General features: G+C 41.2%; 2 long non-coding RNA genes across 3 annotated transcripts in view; one reads left to right on the top strand and one right to left on the bottom strand.

Moving 5' to 3' along the window:
- The window catches only part of LOC148370282 (uncharacterized), a 22,827-nt gene extending 3,542 nt beyond the window's left edge, over nucleotides 1–19,285 (top strand). Inside the window, exon 3 of one of the 2 annotated variants that reach the window (XR_015850105.1) lies at nucleotides 17,149–19,285. This is a non-coding gene — a long non-coding RNA (uncharacterized LOC148370282). Of the gene's footprint in view, nucleotides 1–16,993; nucleotides 17,056–17,148 lie in introns of those variants that run through there. The other variant, XR_015850104.1, reaches the window with a different exon arrangement.
- On the bottom strand, nucleotides 10,074–21,589 carry LOC148370281 (uncharacterized). Its single transcript, XR_015850103.1, has 3 exons — nucleotides 20,350–21,589; nucleotides 14,373–14,526; nucleotides 10,074–11,544 (listed from the first exon to the last, which is right to left on the bottom strand). It is a non-coding gene; the product is annotated as an uncharacterized LOC148370281 (long non-coding RNA).
- Between the last annotated feature and the right edge of the window lie 2,639 nt (nucleotides 21,590–24,228).

Here is a 24,228-nt window from a genome sequence, read left to right as displayed (position 1 = left end):
CACTTTTGGTTGTTGGGTTTGCTGTCATATTGATGGCACTACAGATCAAAAATTGAAAATATCTGAAATGGTTTTATTTCAGTGGTAACATTTCTCATATAACCTGGATTTTCTTTTTCAAAACCATTATAAAGATTATTAATACATCATTATGTAACGTATTACTGTGCTGTGCGTCTGCAAATGCAGAGTGAGGCAATCAATTCTTTTGCCTCATGGCAGAGAACGTCAGTGATGGATTCTGATTTGATGCACACCTCAGCCCCGAACAAGATAATTTGTGACTGTATTAACAAGCTCGCAGAAAGTCGGCCTCTTCAACTATCAGAACCAGATCAAATTGTAGACCCAAACGCATAACGTTTCACTCAAAAGTTTAATGGGATGTCGAGGAAACAAACACCAGCGATCCAGTGCTCGATGGAAAGGAGGAGCAGCAGCTCACGGGATTGGAACGTGATCGGAATGCGGAAGTGAGTGGCCGATGTGGGAGATCGGAGCGTGGTTAAATGGGCAAAACGGGTCGATAGCCGGAGCGGGAGATCAGAGCGTGGTCAGTGGTCCAATACGCGTCGATAGCCGGTGCGGGAGATCAGCGTGTGGTCAGTGGGCAAAAACGGGGGCCAGAGTTAAGTGCTTCCCTTGCGTATGCGTAGGTTTGCTGATGGACTGACAAGGAGTGACTGGGTTTAAATAGGAGGGGAATCAATCAGGCAACAAGCAGCAGCTGGCGCCAAACAAACGGGCACAAGTGAAGGCAATGAGTAATTGTGACATCAACCTGCTGCTGTCAGGGAAAATACTTTAGAGAGCCAGTACCAGAAGGCTCAAGGACAGCTTCTTCCATCAGGTTTTCAGTACTCTGAACCCTCTCCCTGCCCTACTCCCTCCAACCTTCTTGCGTTCTGCCAAATGTGTGCAAAATTACTTAATTTGATTTCTGCTATACTTTGTACATTTTTTATTCTAAACGTTGCATGTTTTTGTTTGCATACTTTTTCTTCCGTTTCTCTTTTTTTTTTTACCTCGATACTATTTGTTATTTTTATTCTGTCTAATTTAATGCACGTTTGCATGTGGGTAAGAGGAAGTAATTTATTATTCGGTGTATGTTGTGCATATTTGACAAAAAAGTTGAAAGGTGAAGTTAAAGTTAAGCCATCCAGTAATTTTTTTCTCATTGCATGGATTTTTTTTTATATAAGACAACTTATCTATTTAAACTTTTATCAAAAGAAGCAGCCTGTAAGGCTTCATTTATAAATGAAGGTGCGACACCAAAACCTCTGTCTATGTTACAGTTTATGCATTGCTTTCTTGTTCTGCCACTGAAAGGATGAATAGGATGTAGGTTCAATTATTTGTGAATCTGAATGTGTTTCACCGCACATAACTGATCAAATGTAAAATCACATTGAATTCCAATCAGATTTTAAATAAATCTTGTAATGAGATCAACTTGAGTCAGTCAACAAAATGGTTCTGCTTACATTTTGGATATAGCGATATTTTTGTTTTTCTCTCTTCTTTTGTAATCTACAGACTGAGAGACAGCACTCTTGCGGTCATCACAATTTATCTTGACAATGGACACGTTTATTTGATTGAAATGAAGATCCTCCACTAGTTTATGAAAAACAATTGTGAGTTGTAATGTTTGTCTGTGCAGCCTTTTGAGACCTGTTGTGATTAAGGACTTTACAAATTAACATAACTTGACTTGACCCTTTCCACTCCGGCCACCACCACCTTTTTGACCTGTGTCTCTCTGGTAGGCGCTAGATGCCCTTCAAAACAAGGACGAACAGGCTCTGAGACAGCTTCTTCCCCAGAGCCATCACCACCCTAAACAAGTGCACACAACCTTTTTTGGGGGTTGCTGCTAAATGTTATTGCTTTGAAAATAGACACCTGTTAACTTACTTGGGTGGTCGGGCGGGCTGCTAAATGTTATTGCACTTTTTTTTATTGTACTATTGTTCTGATGTCCTATTTTTTTTCATTCACGAACATTGCTCAGGCCAGTCTCTTAGCACGTGGTTGTAAAATATTTTATTGGTCTTTTATTTTTCCTTCTCTTTAAATGCGGGGTGCATAGTTTGAGGTGTCCTTAAATGGTGTCAAATTAAATATTAGTTGAGCATTGATAACACATACATGAGTTCAACAAGCCTTTATACATATTTTTTCACCGCCCCTGTTTGCTTTTATAGTTGGTGTTCCGACCACCGAGCTCATTAGGCTTTTGAGGAAAGGGGTTGAAGAGTGAATTCTTATGCATGATCAATTGCAGGATGAAAATGGTGAGAGTAAGAAAAGTTATGTTTCAAATAAAGTCTAATAACAAACCAAACCCCCTAAAAGATGATAAAATAAGTGTTTTTACGAGTGCCTCTAAGGGCCCGGTCACACAGCCGTTTGTGGCTGAATCACGGCCAGAAATTTCTGCCTGTGAGGTGGACGCTTTGAGGTCGCCATACAGACGAGATACAGCAGTGCTTAACACGCGGTCGGAAATTCACGCGCGGTTGGCAGCGCGAAAAAGTTTTGCGCTGCTCAATACTTTAGAGCACGGGTACACAGCCTTTCACGGGCGTATCGAGGCTGAATCACGGCCAGAAATTTCTGGACGTGAAGCAGACGCTGTTGGGCGCTGTTGAACGCTTTGAGACCGCCATATAGACGAGATACAGCAGTGCTTTACTCGCGGTCGGAAATTCACACGCGGTTGGCCGCGTGAAAAAGTTTTGAGCTGCTCAAAACTTTGAGCACGTGTTAACCGCGGGTGGCACACGAGGTAATGACGCGGAAATGACGCGGAACGACGTGCTCTGGCCGCGGCCAGGGCATGGTTACACATGGGTAGGACGGGAAATTTCAGCGGGTAATCGTGGGTGGAGCACGGTAATAGCATGTTCTGCGCCTGTATCGCGGTGTTATTACGTGAAATTAGCGTGTTACGCGTGTGACGGTCAAACGCCTGTCTCCGCGTATATACAGCGCGATTTGCCGAGCGCACGTCAGTTGTGCTCGAGACGTCAAGGGGTGGACACGGATCCCCGTCACCGTAGTGACCTCGTCTTAATCCATTTTTATTTCTTGACATTTCTTTTCATTTCATTACAAGATAATAAAATCAAAATGAAAAACTATTACGGTAATAACATATTGGCTTCTTCGGTGCCATAGCTTGAAATCTTGATCTTCACGGGACTGTGTCTTGAGCGGTTATGATTTCTACAGCCCGGTGTTATGCCGAGAAATGCATCCCTGCTGACATTTGCATCCCCTCGCTACTACAACCACTCTAACCTCGTTTTATCTCACTTTTATATCACTTTTATGGAATGTAATGGCGAACATATAACCAAAACTACTTCGTCTTGCATTTGTTGGGAATGTAATACAACTTAAACCATTCCGTCTTTGTTTTTGTTGTGAACGTAATCGAACGGTAATGCACACCGTATATAAAATCCTCCCCCCTTCGCGTGAACGCGCATTCTGCTGCGCTTCCAACAAAAGCGATCGTATTCTATATAAAACGCTTATTAAAGCAATACAGCGAGCTAATTATAACAATTGGGAGATCCTAGTCTATATAACGCGTTTATTTAAACAATAAAGTGCGATCGTATTCTACAAAATGCGTTTGCTAACACGGATGAAAAAGTCACCAACGTCAATGCACGCTTCCAACAAAAGCGATCGCAGCAGAATGCGCGTTCACGCGAGGGGGGGGTTTGCGTAGGAGTCGGATTTGGGCACAACACTGGCTCGGGAGCTTTTATACCCGTGGTCCACACGAGAAAATGACGCGATAAGGAAGCGGAACAGTCGCCGGCGTCTGTTTTGCGGGCATACCACCGATGAACAGCGGGTTGGCAAATTTTGCACATTTTCCATCGCGGGCAACCATGGGCAAAAAAAAACGCAAAATTTTACCCGCAATACAGACGCAAATGGCTGTGTGACCGGGCCCTAAAAGGAACACGAACGCGAGTGTGCCACAGAAGCAGCTTGACAGGGGCTGCAATAGTGATTTCAGCCTGTCAGCAAGTGGAATATTTTGAACTCACAGACACCACCTTTAAAATCTTTATTACGTGTTTAGCCTGGAATACCATGTCCAATCTCGTTGTATATAATGTGTCACATTGTTGATCTAAATGACCATAAAGACGATTCAATTCAATTAAATTCAACGAGAATTTAAAAAAAAAATGACAAACAGTTGGTGTGTAAGATTGTCTTTGCGGCACCCGGTCCAGCTACAGTCTCTCTGCGGTCGTCTGCTGAAAAGGGTCCGCGTTACACGTTTTGGGCAAAGGTAACGAATATGGCAGAATGCTGCGGCCATCTGTCATCGAGGCGGACAAAAGCGAGGCGGTGCTTCAACCAAGGCAACGTGGCCCCAGCCCACCATTATCCTGAGGTAGACAAATAAAATAGAGGTGCAACTCCCCCCCCTCTTACTTAACTCCCACCCAAGTCATCTGGGGCACGCCGCCCACCAAAGCCTTCCGTACCATTGTTTGACTGGTCTGCGCAAAGTGAGTGTTCTGCAACACTTACTCTGCAAACACTCCGAGGTTGAAAGGTGGAAGCTTCAACGAACATGAGAGGGGGAAAAAACTGCAGAAAGCCACGGACACATACAAGCACGTGCGCACATACATTAGAGCGGTGTTTCGCAACTGGTGATTCGGGACCCAAATGTGAGTCACGGACCTGTTTTCAGTAAGTCCCGGGCTTTCTCCTAGGCAAATAATTCTTAAGGAGAAGGAAGTATGGAGTGTCAATTTCACAACCATTGATGGTGATAATGCCCTGCTAGATCTCTTCTACCTGTCAATTGGTGCATTTGAAAGGAACCTCATTGGGTTTTTTTGGGATTTTGTTGGTTTTATTTCCTTTTTTGCCCATAATACTGGATGCTATGAAAATTTGTGACAAGAAGAAGAAGAAAAGGGGACAAAAGTGAAAACAAAGATTGAGTCAAAGAAGGAAAAGATTGCGAAATACTTAAATGGTGTTGATGAGATTTGATTTATTGGTCCCCTAAAGGAAATTCACTTTAACCGACTGTACTGGTGGAAAACAAAATACATTACATTACACACACACAAAAAAACAGCAGAATGACAGACGTATATGACAGTGGGACAATGAGGGCAGACTAATTAGATGGGTCATTGGTGTCTGATGTTTAGAAAGGTAATGGCAGAGGGGATCAGGCTTTTATCATTCCGTATCTGCGCTCTGATGTTAGAAGGATGAAGAATATGCTGGACTGTTGTGTTTGTTAGTCAGATGATGGATCTGTTATTTAAGTCTGGTTAGGCAGATGAGTTTTGCTGCTGTGTATGTGATATGTGTGAGTTTGGCACCTTTTGTAACAGAGAGTACAGTGAGAAACCATGTGGAGGTGTACAGAAGGATGGGCTGAGCAATGCTTTGGTACAGCAGTAACAGGAGGAACATACAGTGCTGTGAAAAAGTATTTGCACCATTCCTGACTTCTGTTTTTTTGTATACTTAACACTCAAAAAGGTTTCAGATCACCAAACCGGTTTGAACATTAAGCAGGGGCAACCCAAGAGAGTACAAAATGCAGTTTTGAAATGTTAATTCCATTTACGAGAAAAGGTAATTGCCCCTTGAACTGCCTGTTTAAGGTCCCACCACAGCATCTTAATTGGATTTAAATCCGGACTTTGACTTGGCCACTCTAGAAGCTTCATTTTGTTTTCTTTCAACGGAGCTGAATTAGTGATGTATCATTTGAGCTGGCTCCGGAAGTGAAATGCTTTATCTTATTTGTGAGGACTTGGGTCAAGTAGAAGTGATTTGGGACTACCCCGGCCTTCAATGCACGCCTCGTTCTCTGGGTCTGAGGTCGCAGGATTTGGTTGCCAAGCACAAAGCCTGCTCCGCAGGCTCTGAGACACACAGATCCTGTCTTTTGTAACAAAATCCAAGTTACTAAAGACAGTATAAACAATAGCAAAAAAAAAATCAGCGAGAGAAAAGCTCATCCTGAACGGAACGTAATGATTGACATTTTTGGATTGGACAAATTTGGATTGGGTCAGGTCGGGCTCGGGCTTAAGATTTTACCTTTAGGCTGAAAGTGGCGGACAAAACATTTATCCACTCGTCAAAGGCTTGCTCGCTTCGAAGTTGTCCGACTATTTGACAATACAGCAGTGTGTCTCTTGATTACCAGCCCCTAGCCAATCATAGTTTGTGAAATGCTAAATGCCCTCTAACACGCGTTCGGACGCCAACTCAGAATCAAATTGGTTGAACCAACAGCTTTCTCTAAGACTGATATTATGCCTCAGGGCTTTGGGGATTTTTGTAAAGGACATTTCTAAACCTAGCAACCACTAATGGCTGAAATATGATTGGTTGAATGCTTAAATGTGAAAGCACAGATCTGGAAGCAGCGCAACCAGGGGGAAGCAATGCAAGGAAGCTGAGGGACAATTTTATCCAGGGTTCAATTCCAGCAACTGCAGCTTCCCTGAGTGGAGTCTGTATTTACTCCCCGTGTCTGCGTGAGTTCCCTCTGGGCACTTTGATTTCCTCCTACATCCCAAAAAGATGCATGTCAGGTTTAGTGGCTTGTCCAAATTGTCCATAGGTGTTAATGAGTGGGTGGGTTTTCTGTCCCTGTGTGCCCTCCGACTGGCCAGCAACCAGTTGAGGGTGTCTCGTGCCCACTACCCAAAGGTGGCTGGGATGGGCTCCAGCACCCCCGCAACCCTGATGAGGATGAACGGGGAAATGGGCGGATGGATAATTCAGATATTTTTTTGGCCAACAGAGAAGGCTTTGCAGACCCACAGTTCCCACCACTGCTATATTGTTGGTTGATGCCCTTGCAACTTGCATTACAGCCTGATTATCCATGAAGGGGGATTACCTCACGTGTGGCCCCTTCCTCAAAAGTTTTTATTTTCCTTATCCTGAGGTTTTTGAGTTGTTCCCCGCCCTCATGTTGGTTTTCAGATCAGGGGATATTGTAATGGTGATGTGTGCAGTCCTTTGAGACTTTTGTCCACAAAATAAACAATACTTGACTTGGCTGTAATGGAATACAATTTTTTGTATCCAATTTACGTAACTCTGTAACATGTATTTCATTACCTCCCAAGCCTGCCTGTGAGCATGCCACTGTCCAGGAGTGAGTATCCCTTATTAGTATGCTCGAGCCATGAGGCAACACTGAAATGGGGCCTCAGAGAACGGCTTAGCGTCAATTCTTTAGCACTGGCTTGCATGCCCGATCGCACCCAAGCAGACACAACGTAAAACGAGGAATGTCGGCGAACAAATTTGCAGCCGATTTATACACCTGCCTGGCCTTTTGGCCCTGGGCACCGATTATGATGAGATTATGATCTCGGCTGCGCACATGACAAGCAGGGGAAGGTAGCCGTGCCCGCGCATGGTGAGGGAATTTTCGATCTTCTGCCCGTGGAGAAGCGCCGGCAGGGATTCAGAGAGAGGAGCACGGTTGCCTGGCAACAGGTTGTGGTTGCCATGGTGATTTTAAGTGGAACAGCTGGTCCAATCGGCATAAAGATGCGACAGGGCGGGGTAAGAGCCGAAGAGGCTCGTGTCAGTGCAGGCCGGCCGGAAGGAGAAGCTGCTGAGGCATGCAGGACGACCGGAGGAAGGGGAGGGGGGAAATGTAGTCTAATCGGCTAAAGAGAGCCCAGCACTGAAGAGGGACAAGAGGAGGACAGAAATAGACTGGTCCGTTTCCATCCCATCTATTTCAAGAAAACAGTAGGGAGAAAAACTAAGGTCTGCATAAATATGAAGACATTTTAAATTACAAGTGCATGAACATAACATATATGTCAAACTCAGCCAGTGCAGTATATATATATATATATATATATATATATATATATATATTTATATATCTCATCTCATTAGCTGTACCGCTTATCCTTATTAGGGTCGCAGGGGGGCTGGAGCCCATCCCAGCCATCTCCGGGCAGTGGGCAGGGTACACCCTGAACTGGTTGCCAGCCAATCGCAGGGCACACGTGGACAGACAACTCACTCGCTCAGTCACACCTAGTGACAATTTGGACCGGCCAATTCACCTGAAATGCATGTCTTTGGAATGTAGGAGGAAACCGAAGTGCCTCGAGGAAACCCACGCAAGCACGGGGAGAACATACAAACCCCGCACAGTATGGCCGGTAGCTGGATTTGAACCCACGCAGGAGGTTCCCACGACCTCAGAACTGTGCCGCACACGCGCTAACCACAGCGCCGCCGTGCTGCCTATATATATATCTATATATATATATATATTCCTTTCATTGCTTCTCCCCTCGTTGCACTGTGTTAAGATGTGGGATTTCATATTTAAACATTTAACAAATCCCATGTCTGCAATTACTTGGTGCCATGTTCACTAATTTGCCTTTACAAACACTTCTGAAGGCCGTGAGGCATAACATCGGTGTATGATAAAACTGTTGGCTTAGCCAATCAGATTTTGAGAGATTTGGGAATTGTCACCTATTTCACAAACTATGACCGGTTAGGAGGCAGTAATGGAAGAAGCAAAAGAAAACGTTAAGAAAAAATGCTCTCATCCATTGCTTCTGTCGACTGGACTTTTTCAGCGCTCAATCGGATAAAAACGTATGCAAAAAATATGAAGGGAAAGTCTGCCACACTGAGTAATTGAAATATTGATGAAGGAGCAGAGGAGGGATTTTGTGCACAAACAAAAATGGGTTTTGGTGAGTAAAATCTGTCTGAATTCATAAATTATCTTTATCAATTTTATTTGGTTATATTTGATGCGTTTTATATAGTTGCAGTAAATTTGTATGTCCCATAATATAGTGATGGAGGATTGGCTTGATTCAACCCACTGAAGACCTAGGAGTGAAATGCACAGCCCGCCACCGCTATTTCTTAAATCCCTAAAACGTGCATTATTGTGGAATCTGAATTGTCTTTAATATGATTGCAAGCTTTTTGTCTGCCTGTGCCTCTGTGTGATGTGATTGGCCGCCACAGGCAGCGATGCGACGCACACGAGAGGATTGAGTGTGCAGGGTCGCATTTCCCCATAGGCAGAGAATGTCACAAGACTACATTGGAGTCTCTTAAAAATCCAACTAGGATTTACTCCGAAACGAACCCATGTAGAGTTGCCCTGGCGCCGTGGGCAGTGGCCAAGTCCTATAACAATCCCCTCGCCACCCCCATGGTCACCCGGTGGCAGAAACCACACTCTCATATTGTGTTTGTTTAGCCAACCTCAAAGCTTAACAGTTTATAACACAATAAAACACCATGAGGAGGCCTTAATTGGACTTAATAGTGTGGTGATGGAACACCTTTTCTCCGAGTCCGCCAAATCAAAGTAGTGGGGGAGGATTCGACAAAGGATACAGAGGAATTAGTGTTGGGTTTTAACACGTTCTCTGGACCTACCCATTTATGAAAGCACTATGTTAAAATTTGAAGTTTAAAATGTAGGCTGTTAATTGAAAAGTGATGATTTGAACCCTCTTAATGTTAACTCGACCGAGTAAGGTATATGAATGCTGCCTTTACGCCTGCAATTTTTTGGTTTGAGACAGAAAAGCTGTTTTCTTTTCAAATTGGGTTGTATTAACACGGGAATTTTTGCCTCCTTTTGATCGTAGCACACTTACAAAAGAGAAGTTAGAAAATTTGCAAAATTTGCAAAATTAACTTATTTTCAAGTAAAAAATATTATTGTTGAACTAGTAGATATTAAACATTGTCGAGTAAATCGCGTAAAATTATATTTACTGAATTCAGAATCTAATTTGGTGGTCACATAATCGGCCAGCAGGTAGTGCTAACACTTTAAATGACGAATTATTTCCACATAGCCTCATATTGTCTCTGGTGTCCGATCATGAAGGAAGCAATATTTCAGACAGATTTTAATTTGAGCTTTAAATTATCCATTTTTCATTTCACTGATATGGATAATGATTAATCAGTCCAGAAAGAAAATAGTAGGGACACACAAATAAATAATGCACAAATTTGATACTAACAAACTAAATTTATTTACATGACAAAGGAAAATTGAACTACTCAAAAGATTAAAAAGACATTGTTGACACAAGCCCTCACAGTCTTAGAAAATGGGAATGGGGCAACAGGGAAAGAAATTTCGATAGCAATAATGAAATGTATTTAGAGGACCGGGAATTATTTCATAGCATGCCGGAAATTAAGTATTATTTGCCTTAGCACTAAAACAGTTAGTTGTGAAATGATTTATTGGTTTACCTCACAGAAAAAAAATAAGTTTCAGCCGTCTGTAGAAACAAAGCCATGTCCGTACTATTACAATCATTAAGGCTTTCTTTGAATTGTTCTTGTTGAGGCACTCTTCTAACTCCGAGCATTGGACATTTTTTTTTTTGACTGAATGTTTTTGTACTGATTATATTTTAACAGGACCCCATGTATAATTTACCACTAGATGTCGCTGTATTGTGTTGTTTAATTGAAACGGAGTTACAAAGCTTAAGGAATAATACACACGACTGAGACTCATAGTGAGCAAACCGCACAATTACTCCCTGTTTCATGTGAGAGGGTTTTTTGAATAATACTCACGATATTTATTTTCCTCCCAAAATTCAAGCTAAGTCATTAATCTATACATCGGATTTGAGCAACTATCAAACATGCAACAGCACACTTTCTGTATCATCTGAATCATTGTCCAATCACTGGAGTTCCCTTTAATCCTCGAGGAACAATAACAAGTTAATGCAATTTAGTCTGTTATATTTGAAAACACCAATGACAACAACAGAAAACGATGACTTCTCCTATCTGTGTTTTAATTTGGCCTAATTATTCACAGAACGCTTCATTATGGGGTAGTTGAAAATTCCCGATTGTTGTCATCTAGAAATGTAGGGCTTACACTACATATTCCATGACACAACCCTGATTCGTGTATTCCTTTAGCAAAATATTAAATATGTACTCGTCTTCGTAATCAAGGACTCGGGGGCTATCAAAACTCACATTATGCGAAAACACGTGACTTAGACAACTTGGCGTACACCTAAAAAGGCCACAGCAAAAAAAAGCATCAGGTGAGCACAGAAGGGCATTGTTGGTGTTCTGCAGCCCAAGGCAATGACTCCATTTCCCATGCTAATGGTTTTAAGAGTGTGCGGGCTGAACCGACTATAAGGCTGCTTACCATAAAAGTACATTTTTGGTTGAAACATAACAATAATGCCACGGACAAATTCCATATCAGACGGACACCATCATAATAAATGAAAAAATATGTATCATAGAGAGTAATCCCTCGCTGTAACGCAGTTTACTCTTTGTAGTTTCGGTACCTAATGGGTTTTCAGTTGAATGTCTTATGGGCATTACGTCGGTTAGGTGGTTAACACGCAACCCCACGATATGGGGATGCAGGGTTCAAATCCAGCTCCAGAGTTTCCTTGTTCCCCCTGTGCCTGCTCCGGGAACTCCAGTTTCCTATCACATTCAAATAACATGTTAAAACAGGTTAGTTGGTGCCTTCGAATTGTCCTTAGTTATGAATGGTCGTGTGGATGGATTGAATTCTCTTTATTGTAGCGGATATCCATGCTTTGCAGCAGACAGCAGACAGTAAATGCTAACAAGGGGTGTGTGTGTGTGTGTGTGTGTGTGTGTGTGTGTGTGTGTGTGTGTGTGTGTGTGTGTGTGTGTGTGTGTGTGTGTGTGTGTGTGTGTGTGTGTGTGTGTGTGTGTGTGTGTGTGTGTGTGTGTGTGTGTGTGTGTGTGTGTGTGTGTGTGTGTGTGTGTGTGTGTGTTAAATTAGAGTTCGAGAGAAGTGGTGAGTGCTCAAAGAGTTGTGATCATCAGCGGGTGCTCTATGGATTGATAGTGGGTCAAGAAAGGGACTGAGGCGGCATCAGTAGAAAAAGCAATAGTGGTGCTGCAGGTGTGGCTTACTGCTACAAGACACACCTGCCAAGCTTGTATTTCACATAAGAAATGGATTACCTGAGCTACAACTTGTCGCAGTTGTATTTTTACCGTCATAGGGACCTGGTACAATCCGAGGATACCTGATTCTAGCGTGCAGTTAGCAAACTGCCCTCTAAAATGCTTTCTTGCACCAAAAGGAGAAGCCCTCTATTTTTGTTTTACTTTTGTGTAATGACAATGAAGACCGTTCGTTCAACTACGATACAACTACAATTCCGTGTTCTGTGTTTTTATTTGAAGACCTATAGTTGTTTTTGAATTAGTTCAGGAGGTAGAGCGCTCGTCTTGGGATCAAGAGGTTGCAGGTTCGATTCCCGGCTCCTCTGTGGTAAAAGTCGAAGTGTCCTCGGGCAAGATACTGAATTCCTATTGCCCCCAATAAGCAGGTAGGCGCCTTGCATGGCTGACTCCCTATTGTGTGTGAGTGTAAGTGTGAAGCACATTGCAAAGCGCTTTGGGAGGTCTTCATTGGCTTGAAAAGTGCTACATGAATGCAGACCATTTTCTATTTACCATTTATGTTATTGTCGTGTACTTACAGTCGGTAAGGACGTCATCTCAACCCTTGTGGTTTTCTCTAAAGGGGCGTCGCTACTTTGCGGATTTCCACTTTTCGCGGGGGGTTCTGAGCCCCATAACCGTAATAACCAAGGTAATTCTGCACCCCGAAATACAGAATTTAAATCACTAATAAAACAAAATTAGAAACATCTTCAGGCCAATTATAGACACTTGAGCCACACCAACTGTGACCTTTCTTGAATATCAATTTCACAGATACTAAGGAGAAAAAGAAAAACTCGGTTTATCTGACCTCAGATTTATTAGTGCAGCTCCTAGCTGAGCTGTCAACAACCTCAGTTGGCGTTTCCGCCGTCTTATGCCACGCTCTCGCTCTGAACTGCCGCAGCCTTTTGCATGTGTGCACGTAATTAGCACTCCACGTCGGATCAAATTGATATCATATCAGCGCAGGGTTTGGGATGTGGAGAGGCGAAAACAAGGTCTGACAAAAGCGCGGCTCACGCACCCTGATGAGCGCGTAAGACGCAAGCTGTTCGATAAAAGCAACCATCTCTAATCTTATTGTGGACTAAAGAATTCCCCTTGACACTCTGCAAGGCTACTGTGCAGCTCAATGTTCAAAGGCGGGAAAAATGCAACCAAAACACCTGACCTCAGTTCGCAACCTTATCCACAGTCCTGATTCTCATCCATTTCTCTGGGGAGTGGTGGGGAAAAACCATGTGTGTGTGGAAAAACATCAACACACACAATATCATATCAGAAGACATCAGAAGTACCGTATTTTCCGGACAATAAGTCCAAGTTTTTTTCATCGTTAGGCCAGGGCTGCGACTTTTACTCCGGTAAGACATATCGGTGAAATTGTTGACACATTATTTCACATGTTATTTTCACACTAAACCGCAAGAGGGCACTAAGGCTTGTGTCGATAATTTCAACCTTGCCATGTTGTGCAAACAAAATGCCTCCCGTTAACATACATTAAAAGTAAGATCGGGCCTAAAACATTTAGCCCGACCCGACCTGAGTTGCGGGTATATAAAATCGAACCCGCCAAAACCAGACGGAATAATTTGATTTGATGAACGAGCCCAAAATAAACCTGCATTTCAGACCCTCACCACTGGGCGGCACCACTAAACTAACGATATAAATGGGTGCCGTTGAGAAGCTATTAAGATGGGTTTCCACCAACACAATACCACAGAAGAAAAACAATGACTTTTTTTTGTTTTGTGTCACATTTGGGATTTTTGGAAATGCAGTTTTTATGTTGTACAATATAATTGTGTCTTTTGAAAGAAAATGTGTTTTATAACCCAGCTTTTTAACAATAATTGTACGTACATCCAATTACTAGTTCTGCATATGTGACGTTAAGTGACATTGTTTGCTGTAAATGAACTCAGTATCACATAACATTATCTTTTGTATTCCTACACTTTATTTTAATAAACACAACAAATATCATGTATTAAAGCGTCATTATTACTAATACCACTTTAATGAATGTTTTGAGTGTTAGGGTCTGGTACGACTCCTTCCAACAGAGGGCCCCAACAGACATGCTATTTGTTTTGTGACTCACTTGTACTTTGTTGTTTTTTTTTTTATTAAATATTATTTTGAGCACCCCTGCCTCAGTTCCTGCTTCGCTTTACTTGGGTCCACCCGATCAAAATGTAAAATTGAGTTGGGAGAGAACAGTTTTGGCAATAACCCTTTTGATGAACCAAAGATGATGTTCCTCCTTTTTATTTTAAAATCCTTGTTCAAGTATGATGATAAGAATACTTAAGCACCTTGTATTGGGTTCTTCAAGATGTCGATAGACTGAGCATGAGTGTGAATGTTTCAATAGGTTACAGTAAATGGACGCATTCTCCAGCAGGGCCTCTCTGGCCTCCGACTTGATTTCAGCTGTATGCAAAACCTCTCAGATGGGGCCTTCCCAATCTGCTCAGGGGAGAAACAAGGAAAGATTGGGGTGTTTGAAGGGGGGTGGGAAAGGTCACAGGGTGAAGCAATATGGATTATGCAGTTTAACCACTCCTAATCTTAAATTACTAATGTAAATAAAGCTGAGCAAGAAAACTCACCCTGAAATGAAACTAAGCGATAATTCTGGATATATTTTTATTTTGTAAACATTTTTGTGTGTGTGTGTGTGTGTGTGTGTGTGTGTGTGTGTGTGTGTGTGTGTGTGTGTGTGTGTGTGTGTGTGTGTGTGTGTGTGTGTGTGTGTGTGTGTGTGTGTGTGTGTGTGTGTGTGTGTGTGTGTGTGTGTGTGTGTGTGTGTTCATGCTAATAGAAGGTAGTGCAACCTCCATGTTTGATATAATCAATTTTTATCGCAAAATGAAGCACCTCCCTGATTATAAATTTGATAGTTTGGGGAGGAGGTGGGAGAGTTCCAATTTGTTTTGGGTTTATTGAATTATCACATATTTGTCGACTGTCTATGAGTGTATTTTATGGGTAAGACTTAATAAGTATAGTTTTTGTAGCTCCCTTTTGAACATGTATGAACAGTTTTGGGCAGTTTTCCAACCAGTGAACCAGGGCACACCAGTGTCCCGTGAGGCTTTGACTGCTGCAGGAAATTGACCAATCATACCTTTGCAAAAACACACGCCCTTGTTCTGTATTTTTGCTTTGTTGCTGTGATCACTGTAACATCCATCCACATCAGTGGGTGGCAGCAGATTGCCATTATTTTTTATTTCTATATACTTATTATCTGCTCATGACGTAGCACTGACAGAACTATTAAAAACTGATTGTGTTTGATTATGTTTTTTTTTTGATGATTTTAATTTTCAAATTTTGTAAAAAAACGAAAAAAAAACGGATAATAATTAGAAAATATTAAAACAATGTTCCACTGGCAGATCATTTTGCCCATTTTAAGTAATATGTCTGCTTTTTTTCTCAAAAACCAAAACATAAATATTTTATAACTCGAAAAACAGGTTGAATATCATGGTAAAATTCATAATTACAACAAAATTAATAACCAAAATGAATAACCGGTATTTTTTCCTGAGACACAGTGACCACAAATAATAAGAAAACCTTTGTACTTTCAATCTAGCAAACATGATAATTAACGTTTAAGAAAAAACAACATAAAACTGGTGTTGGGAATTCATTTTGAAATTTGATTGATGTTTGAAAAATTATAAATAAATAGGGGAGTATATTGGTACCATCCCAGAAAAAAAGATATGTTGCAACAATTACTGGTTTTACACATAACGTATGGTTGAAATGTCACAATTCCTTTTCCATGCCCTGTAGTTGGCAAATAGAAGTTCAGCAATTCCTTACAGTTAAAGTCCATAAATAAAAACATAAATCCCATGCTCTTTTTTAATATTGTACTGACCAAAAAGGGGGCCAAGTAGGTTATAACAGATTAATAACATTCAAGATTTAAATCGAGGACATATTGATATCAGTGAATGAAAATACTTTACTTCTTTGTTCCTAGGATTTTGAACGTATACTGTTGTAATGATATTAATTAAGGTATATATGTATATATATATATATATGTATAATGAATTTAATTAAGGTGCGTTAAACAACAAAGTGGAAAGGTCAGGGTACCAATGAGACTTTTTTCGAGTTGATAACTTAATGTTTCTATTGCAGTTTAAATAAATGTAGAAAGGACATTTTCCACCATTTTCTGTCCTCTCAACTCAAATCACTGATACAAACCAGCGAATAGTGTCAAGATCACAATTGAATTTTTAACTGTGATAAAATTTGACAAAAATATCAAATGTAAAACCTACAATTCTGAATATTTAACAAAATGTTCAATCTCAAAACCTTGCAACTGAATAGTTAATTGTGAAAACAGTATAAAATTGCATACCTGCCAACACTACTGCTTTGCACGTTAAACTACCGCTTTCTGCCCCTAAAAAACACCTCCTGCATTAAAAAAGAAACTCTTATTCAAACTTCATAAAACATCTTGAGTCGAGACTGGTGTTTTAGTCTACGGCGCGCAACTGTCTTTGTGCGTGAACAAACGATTGCATTACATTTCCGTTTTAGTATGTTTGCCACTTCCGGTTTTAAACAAGCACTTATTTTTGTTTGTTTTTTAATAATCCGGAGATTGATTGTGTTTTGTGCGTGATAATAGAGTGCAAGTGGCGTTCACAGATATTCTACGGCTTTTTAATATGAATAGGTTACCATGTAGCTAATTGTAAAATACAATTTGATTTGGTAAAATTTTACAAAACCACACAATGGACAGCTTTTTTCAGGTTTGTGAACGACGTGAAAAAAATGACTTCATTAATTTAAAACCCAACCCTAGTTCCTCTGTTCATTAATGTCGCATTTGAGATGTTGCAATTGTACAGCGAGTCAAGGTAAAGCTCCTCAATTTAATCGGCAGTGTCGAAGACCTCCCCATGTGCATGGTCAAGTGCCTCTTCAGCACGATTGACATAAAGACAGTACGTTTTATTTCATACAAATAATGCATCAAATCCTACTCAAACCCAAATCACAAATACATTTATTTCATTGTGCATCTTCTCATTCTGACAGGGATAAGGATCGTGCAGGAGAGCAAGACTGAATGTGCACGCGCAAGCCGCCATCTAGGTCTGCGTGGCGTTCTGCGCGTGCACGCTTGTCTCCTCCGAGGGGCCCCTCTTGGCCCCCTCGCATTGAAATCAGCGGGCCGCGGCCTGATCGCGGAGGACAGCTTCCTAGGCCCCTTGAATTGTTCCTGGAGAACAATAGATTCTTTTATCGAGGCGTTTTTCTCTTTCTGCAGCGCGCACAATGCCGAAGGGTCCTTGAGGCTCTTTGCACTTCGGAAATGTTTACACCTCTTTATGTGCCTCTCAAAACAAGGGCGGGAGTATCTTGGGTGTGTTTATTAATCCGGTTTAATTTAAAATCGTGTTGCAACAAAATTCAAATCCTTAAAAGCAACTGGGAACGCATGTATTATGTTTAGTTGAATCAGAATTAGAGTAAATTTGCTATGCAGCTAATACAAGTGTTTTATAACATTTTAAGCACGTGTTTCATCGAAAAATCTCTAGTATAATATATAGTATCTATAATATTCAAAAAATACGTCCTGGCACCAGTTAATGTGGTTGTTGTTTTTTAAATAATATTACTGTCTTGATTGACAATATATATTTTCGTTGGTCACTGTGGCCCAGGTTATTCATTTTACTTAATAATTCAGCTGTAGTTTCGGATTTTACTATAATTCAATCAGTTTTTTTAGGTTTGACTACCCAGTAAAAAAAAATTAGATCAACACATAGAGTACATTTCAACACTATCACAGTGAATCATCAATTGACAAAAGCAATGATACTGAACAAGGTTCTGGTGCTAAGATAAAATTAGGCAATTTTCTGCGGCACACTAGTCAATGTCTCACAGGGACACTAGTATGGCCCAGCACCCTGGTTGAAAAACAGTAGCTTTAAAAAAAATCAAATGAATAACCAAATGTCATATCATGAAACTGTCCACTTTTAATTTGACTATTTGCATTTTAATCACATATACTTTGTTGTTTTGACAAAATAACACAGGTAATGATAATAATAGCTATTTTGCCCAGATATATGATTGCCAAGAAATTAATTATATAATTTCACTCATAAAAAATACGAGACGAGACGTGTGGGGCCGCGTGCAGTTTCTTGTGACCTGGTATCCCGAAAACAATCCCCCTCACTCCCACTTTAATAGAAGCTCAGGCTGCGGATTCCCAGCTTTGCCTACTGGAGCCTTCAATTTGATTTGGTCAATTTGCGGGGCTGTTGCCTCGCCTGCGTGCATAATGTGAAAACTCAAAATAATCTCAATGTTTGAGATAACATGCACATCATCATCAATGCAATATATACGATACTGTGTTGTCAAGGCCGTAGTTCTGGCATGGAGAGAGGGGACGTATCCCCACTAATCTCGAGCAATCGTCTCTTTGTACCCTTTATGTGTTCACTTAAAAGGGCGCTACGGTCTCACCAATGCATGAAAAGACCAAACATATACGTCCCTAGTTATTACTATATTGTATGTTAGTACTGTTATTAACATTGTTATATGCGACACATCCTTTATGCAGAAGTCTTATTTGACAGTACAGTAATTGATAGAGAAAAAGGTCAGTGTGACAAAAAAAGAAAGCGAGAAAATAAACATCAACAAAAGCAGCACGTTAGTACTGACTACTAGTACGTTTTCTCCGGATTTCATGAGTTTATATGTATTTTGAACATTTCAAATTTGTATGCTGTATAACAATTGTTGCTCTGGATTTATTTTCCTAAATATATTGCTACGTATAACAAGGAACACTGAATTTACTGCAAGTGGGTGAAGAACTAAGGAAGATGCTGAGAGAATATTTTTTATTGTTTATTCCTTAAATCAAATAAACTTGTTTACACAAATTAACTTTGATTGTATACTACATATTCTGTCTTGCTGTGAGTAAATAGGTGTCTTATCGTTTTTGTAAGGCTGTCTATTGCTTTAGGGGACCTGCAATCAATAATTGAAGTAATTGGCTGAGGTCAACAGGAGCTGGTAGTTTGATTTTGTGAGCGCTCCTTTATTTATTCCCGACATCGACCAGTTGTCTATTGGATATTTAACATTGCGTAAATTGCAACTTACTTGGGAGCCACCTTCTGGCTAGCACGCCGCACACTTCTCAAACCCAGGGGGCAAAGCTTCTCTCTTAGCGCCTCTCCCTTTTGTTGGGGGCCATTGTGGGGGTCTGCGTATTGGGAATGAGGGTGGGGTGGAGGGTCGTAATGAGGAGGACTGCGACCCCCCGATGGGGGTTTATTTGCTGTCCAAAGACCGTTAGACAGCAGCGGCTGAATGAATTGGGGGGGTTCTTTGCGTCATTGTAATTCACGCAGACACCCCCACATTGTACCCCCCGTACTCCATTGAGCCAAACGCAAGGAGGCCGCAGAAGAAAAGCTTCACTCGAGCTCACCCGCTCACTCTCGACTGCAGTGGCTTTGCGTGCACGGCCAGAGATGTTTGGGGCGTTAACGGATGAGCAGAAAAAAACCAATCAATTTTTTGTTTTTATTTAAAAAAGAGGATACAAGAGAAACGCGAATGTGGACGGACGTATGAGAGTAAAACCACGGACAAAGGACTTTTGCACTGGACGGATTTTTTAAGATATATTTTGAAGAAAGGAGATTACAGGAGGGGGCTTGCTGGATATTTTAAATGTTGCCTGTGTGGAACTAACCAGAAGGACTTGCATTAAATGAATATTTAAGATTTTATGTTATTGTTGCATGTGGCCCACTCAATCCATGACTTGCGCATTTGCGACTCATTTAAGTTCACAAACAGAAAGCAAAACGCTGCTGTAGGTTGCTCTTCTTCACCTCTTTGTTCGTACCCTGCAGGAGGGCGGTGGACGCAAGCTACAAGACAGCAAGTAGGGAGTTAAAGAGGGGGGTCACATTTGGAAGTCCAATTTCATCTTCTTCCGGGGCACGCTGAATGAATATGGTTGATATAGTTCCAATTTGCAAAAAAATGTGTTGAGTTGAATAGGTAATTAAAAGACAATCATGTACATTTTGTTGCATTGGTTCGCTTTAAAGGTATTCCCAAACAGTTTTTTTTTCAATTTGCACAGAACGTGTCGTGCTCCTCCGTTCAATTATGCAAATATGTTGCAAAATATTCCACGTACATGGGGACCCGAGAAATATTGTCTCAAAGTTGACCCACCTGGCTTGTTTCCTTTAGAGCTGTGACGTCATTGAAGAAACACAACTATTTCTAAATGCCGAATTCCATTAAGACAACATGTAAGGCCGACTTCAAAACAGACAGCGGCTTGTAGTGAACACCAAATTTTCATGACTGCTTGGAGTTTGTGTTTTTCGCCAAGTGTGTTGCTGTCGATATGATTTTGACGCGCTCGTTCCGTTAGCTTCGGGGCTGCTTTCCTGTTATTTTTTTTTACTCCCGGTTGGCATTCTTTGACTGCCCATTGTGTTTTTTTGTTTGGCCAGTTTTGTGTTAAGTGACGTCCTCCTCTTTGATTTTGAATCATAGACGCAATTAGACGTCAGTTGACCTGATGCTTTGCTACGCGCGTGTACGTGTTCACAATTTACACTTTTATTACAAGGCTGGAACAAGCAGGACGTGCACTGTTCAGCGCGGGACGGCAGGTTACGAGATTTGGGGGACTTTTGTACCTTGAAACTCGCTTGTTTTGGTCGAGTCACGATAACATCTCGAGTTCAGAGCTGCATGCGGTTTTCAAGGACATTTTTTGGGGCCGACTAGGATTTGCTTTTAATGGAGGCAAAAGGAGGAGGTGAGGTGTGGGGGGTGGTCCGGGGCACATGACGTCACTCGGTCCCCATGTAATCCTTTAGCACTGCAACCCAATCAGCAAGAGCCTCGCAGTTGCATATGACGGGAAGAGCGGGGTGCTCTAATCCGGGAGCCGCTTCTGGACCGCAAAGCCCTCCAGACCGAGGCCAGCACGCGACAAAGGACAAAATCCGTTCAGAGGGGGATGTGGGGGGTCTGAGAGATCCGAAAGGGTTCAAGCTGGTATATAAAAAAGGAACCGATCAAGTTTGGAGGAGAAATGCAGGAGACGCCATGTAGCATCTTCCCGCTCGAACATCTTTTGGGACCATCTCGGACGTCGTGGAACATTTGAACTGAACTGAAAGGGACGTACAGTAATCTTCGCAGATGGTTGGACGATGCTCTTTGAACGCTGTGCCGACCCTTCACTTAATATTGTTTTCTGTGGGTTTTGAGTTGGAACCATGCCGGAGTTCGCCGTCAAACGGGTGGTTTTATTTGAGTTCCTATTTCAGGCGCACATTTTGCTCAAAGCATTATTGATGAGTTTCGTCACCGAGTGGTAGCGCAGTCTCGTTTACTGTATACCTGTCAGTGCAGACTATAAATCAGCTTTCGAATTTGCTTTGCGCGTCTGCACCAGGTTGGAATTTACAAATCGGCTTTGAAAGATGTGCGTGCCTGTGTATAATAGCAGGCACGATTGATGTTGACGTCAATTGTCCTATATTTAATAAGAACTGGTTGTCACTCTGCGTGTTCACAGCGGACCTTGATTTAATGTCCAAACAATTAAGGCACGCGGTGAATGCCAAGAGAGGAATCGACTTTGCATCGTGTGCGTGCTGTGCGTGCGTAGAGGAGCTTTAACATCCCGCACCTTGACCTCGTTCAACTTGCATGGTGAGTGGGCTTTAGGATTTGGGGAAGGGGAGAAGAGGGGGGGGGGCGGTTGCTGTCAGCGCGTTTCTCGCAGCGTTTTGTTTTGCCCTTCCTACGGTGCAATGCGTACGCACAGTAATTTTCAATGAGGTCACTGCATCGTCGTCGACTGCGTCTTTCGACGTTCTCTCCTCAAAGGGAGGATAGTTTGCGACCTGGCTCATCGCCATGGTTTCATAACTTATGAAAAAGGCACACATTTCACCATAGTCTCGAGGTGTTAACAGGTTTTAACCGTTTTTTACTGTGGTACGAAATATATCCATCACTGGATGTTTCATGTGTGATCGAGTTGAGGCAGGCCTAGGTTGGTTTCCACGCTAGTTTGAAGGGATTTGAAGTGACGGCTGCGGTGAGAAAGAAATAGGCGCACCAAATTATTTTGACACTCTCTAGCGGCCACTTCTTGTCAGTGCAGGTAGCCTCTTTAAAATTGCAGGTTTTGCGTCCCGAGAACCGCCCTTGCTCAATTGAAAATTGTGTTTGTTTTGACAAATTCTGGTAAAATACTTGTTTTCCCGCCATCATTACGCAAGTTTATTTTCTGGATGTAACTTGATCCTTTTTGAGCCATTGCATGAATTTAATAAAGTATTGAGTTCCAACAAATTTGTTTGTGTCATTTATTTCTAAAAATGACACCAGTTTCCACAATGGTTTGAGGAAAAGGATTGTCTTAAAATAGTTTCATAGCACTTCCAGTACTTACAAGAATGCAAAATAAGTCACTCGTTTTGGAATAAACATAAAGGATTCTTCCCACCCTGGCCACCATCTCTGACTTGTTGCCCCTCTGTTAAAGCGCTACAGGACCCTTAAACAATGACAGACAGGCCCCGAGACAGGTTCTTCTTCAGGGCCGTCACCACCCTAAACGAGCACAAAAAAACTGAAAACATTTTGTGACTTAATGATTGCTTAACTGTATACTATACAAAACTGAAAATATGCACCTTTTAACTTATATGTGAATTCTTGTTGCTAGTTAAGATGCGCTATTTTTCATTGCACTATTTTCATAACTTGGGCCAGTCACCAAGCACTACGTTGGGGTGCCATGTCTAATCTCGCTGACTACGATGTTTCGCAACATTGATATCAATATCACTCTCCAATTAAAAATAAATGGCTAGAGGAATTGGGAACCATAATGTTGACGTAATTATCGTGATGTCCGTTCCTACATGACACCACAAGGAAATCGTCAGGACCACGGATAGCTCCAAGCGAGGCCCACTATTCACATCAGGAAGTGACCTGACAGAGGAAATAACAGAAACTTAACATTCTATAAACATAGTTAAAAGCTTGTTTGGAATCCAAGGGGCAGTTTTAGATATTTACTTGTACTAATGAACATTATATATTTCAGAACGACAGAAATTAAGGTCACTTAAAGTTCTAGCTTCCCATTACAAAAAATGAAAACATACTTCTTACATGTTTTGTTGCATTGCAACCTGCTAAATACTAATGAACTATTTTTTAGCACTATTGTTACGATGCCTTTACAATCTAAGACAGTTGCCAAGCATTACCTTGTGAATATGTCTATATATCTCGACGTTATCTTATTTTTCTCTTTTAGACAGCATGTTGTCCTCTCCTGAAAGGAACATTTTTATACGTTTTATACAGCTTAGATAGTAATATGAATCAAAATATTTTATTCTTCTATTATTTTATTCTTCTAATTGTCTAAGAGCAGTCATAAGATTTAAGGTTAAACTAAATGTAAATTAAGGGATTTGTTTCTGTTTTTAACCGCACAGTGGTGGGTCATTTTGATACAAGGACAACAGGAAGGTTAAATCCGTATTATTCTGGCGTGTCATGTCTAAGACCGTTTAAATAAGGTCCAATACGTTGTTATCAATGACACTAAAGGTAATTCTTATTGGTAAAATAAATCAAGAGACACACTTGTTGGGTCTAATCTCATTAACGGTCAAATTATTTGAAGATGTTGAGTTAGCTTAAAATTTATTTTCATCCTTACATTTTCAACAATGGAGTTAAGAACAACATGCCGTGTGAAATTTATTTTCATGGTTAAAATGACTAATTCCAGTAACTTATTGACGATATTCTGACTTTTGGAATATAATAAAGCGGATTCATTCACCCAGTTGATTTAATTCGTTTGTCACCTTTGCACATGTATTAGTTACATGGCTCGTACAGCTTTACATGGCCAAATTAATGAACTTTTTAGGGACTTTCTATGGCATTTTTTTTTTCCAATATCAATATTTTGCAGATGCAACAAATATATCTACGATTTACACATTGGACTTTAATTTTGCGTGTGCATTTATCAACAGATGTTTTTTTTTT

The sequence above is a fragment of the Urocampus carinirostris genome, chromosome 3 (assembly GCF_059441175.1).
Source record: "Urocampus carinirostris isolate Australia breed hairy pipefish chromosome 3, RoL_Ucar_1.0, whole genome shotgun sequence".
NCBI classification, from domain to species: Eukaryota; Metazoa; Chordata; class Actinopteri; order Syngnathiformes; family Syngnathidae; genus Urocampus; species Urocampus carinirostris.
Note: the sequence above shows the minus strand (reverse complement) of the source record. Positions and strands in the feature narration are given on the sequence as shown.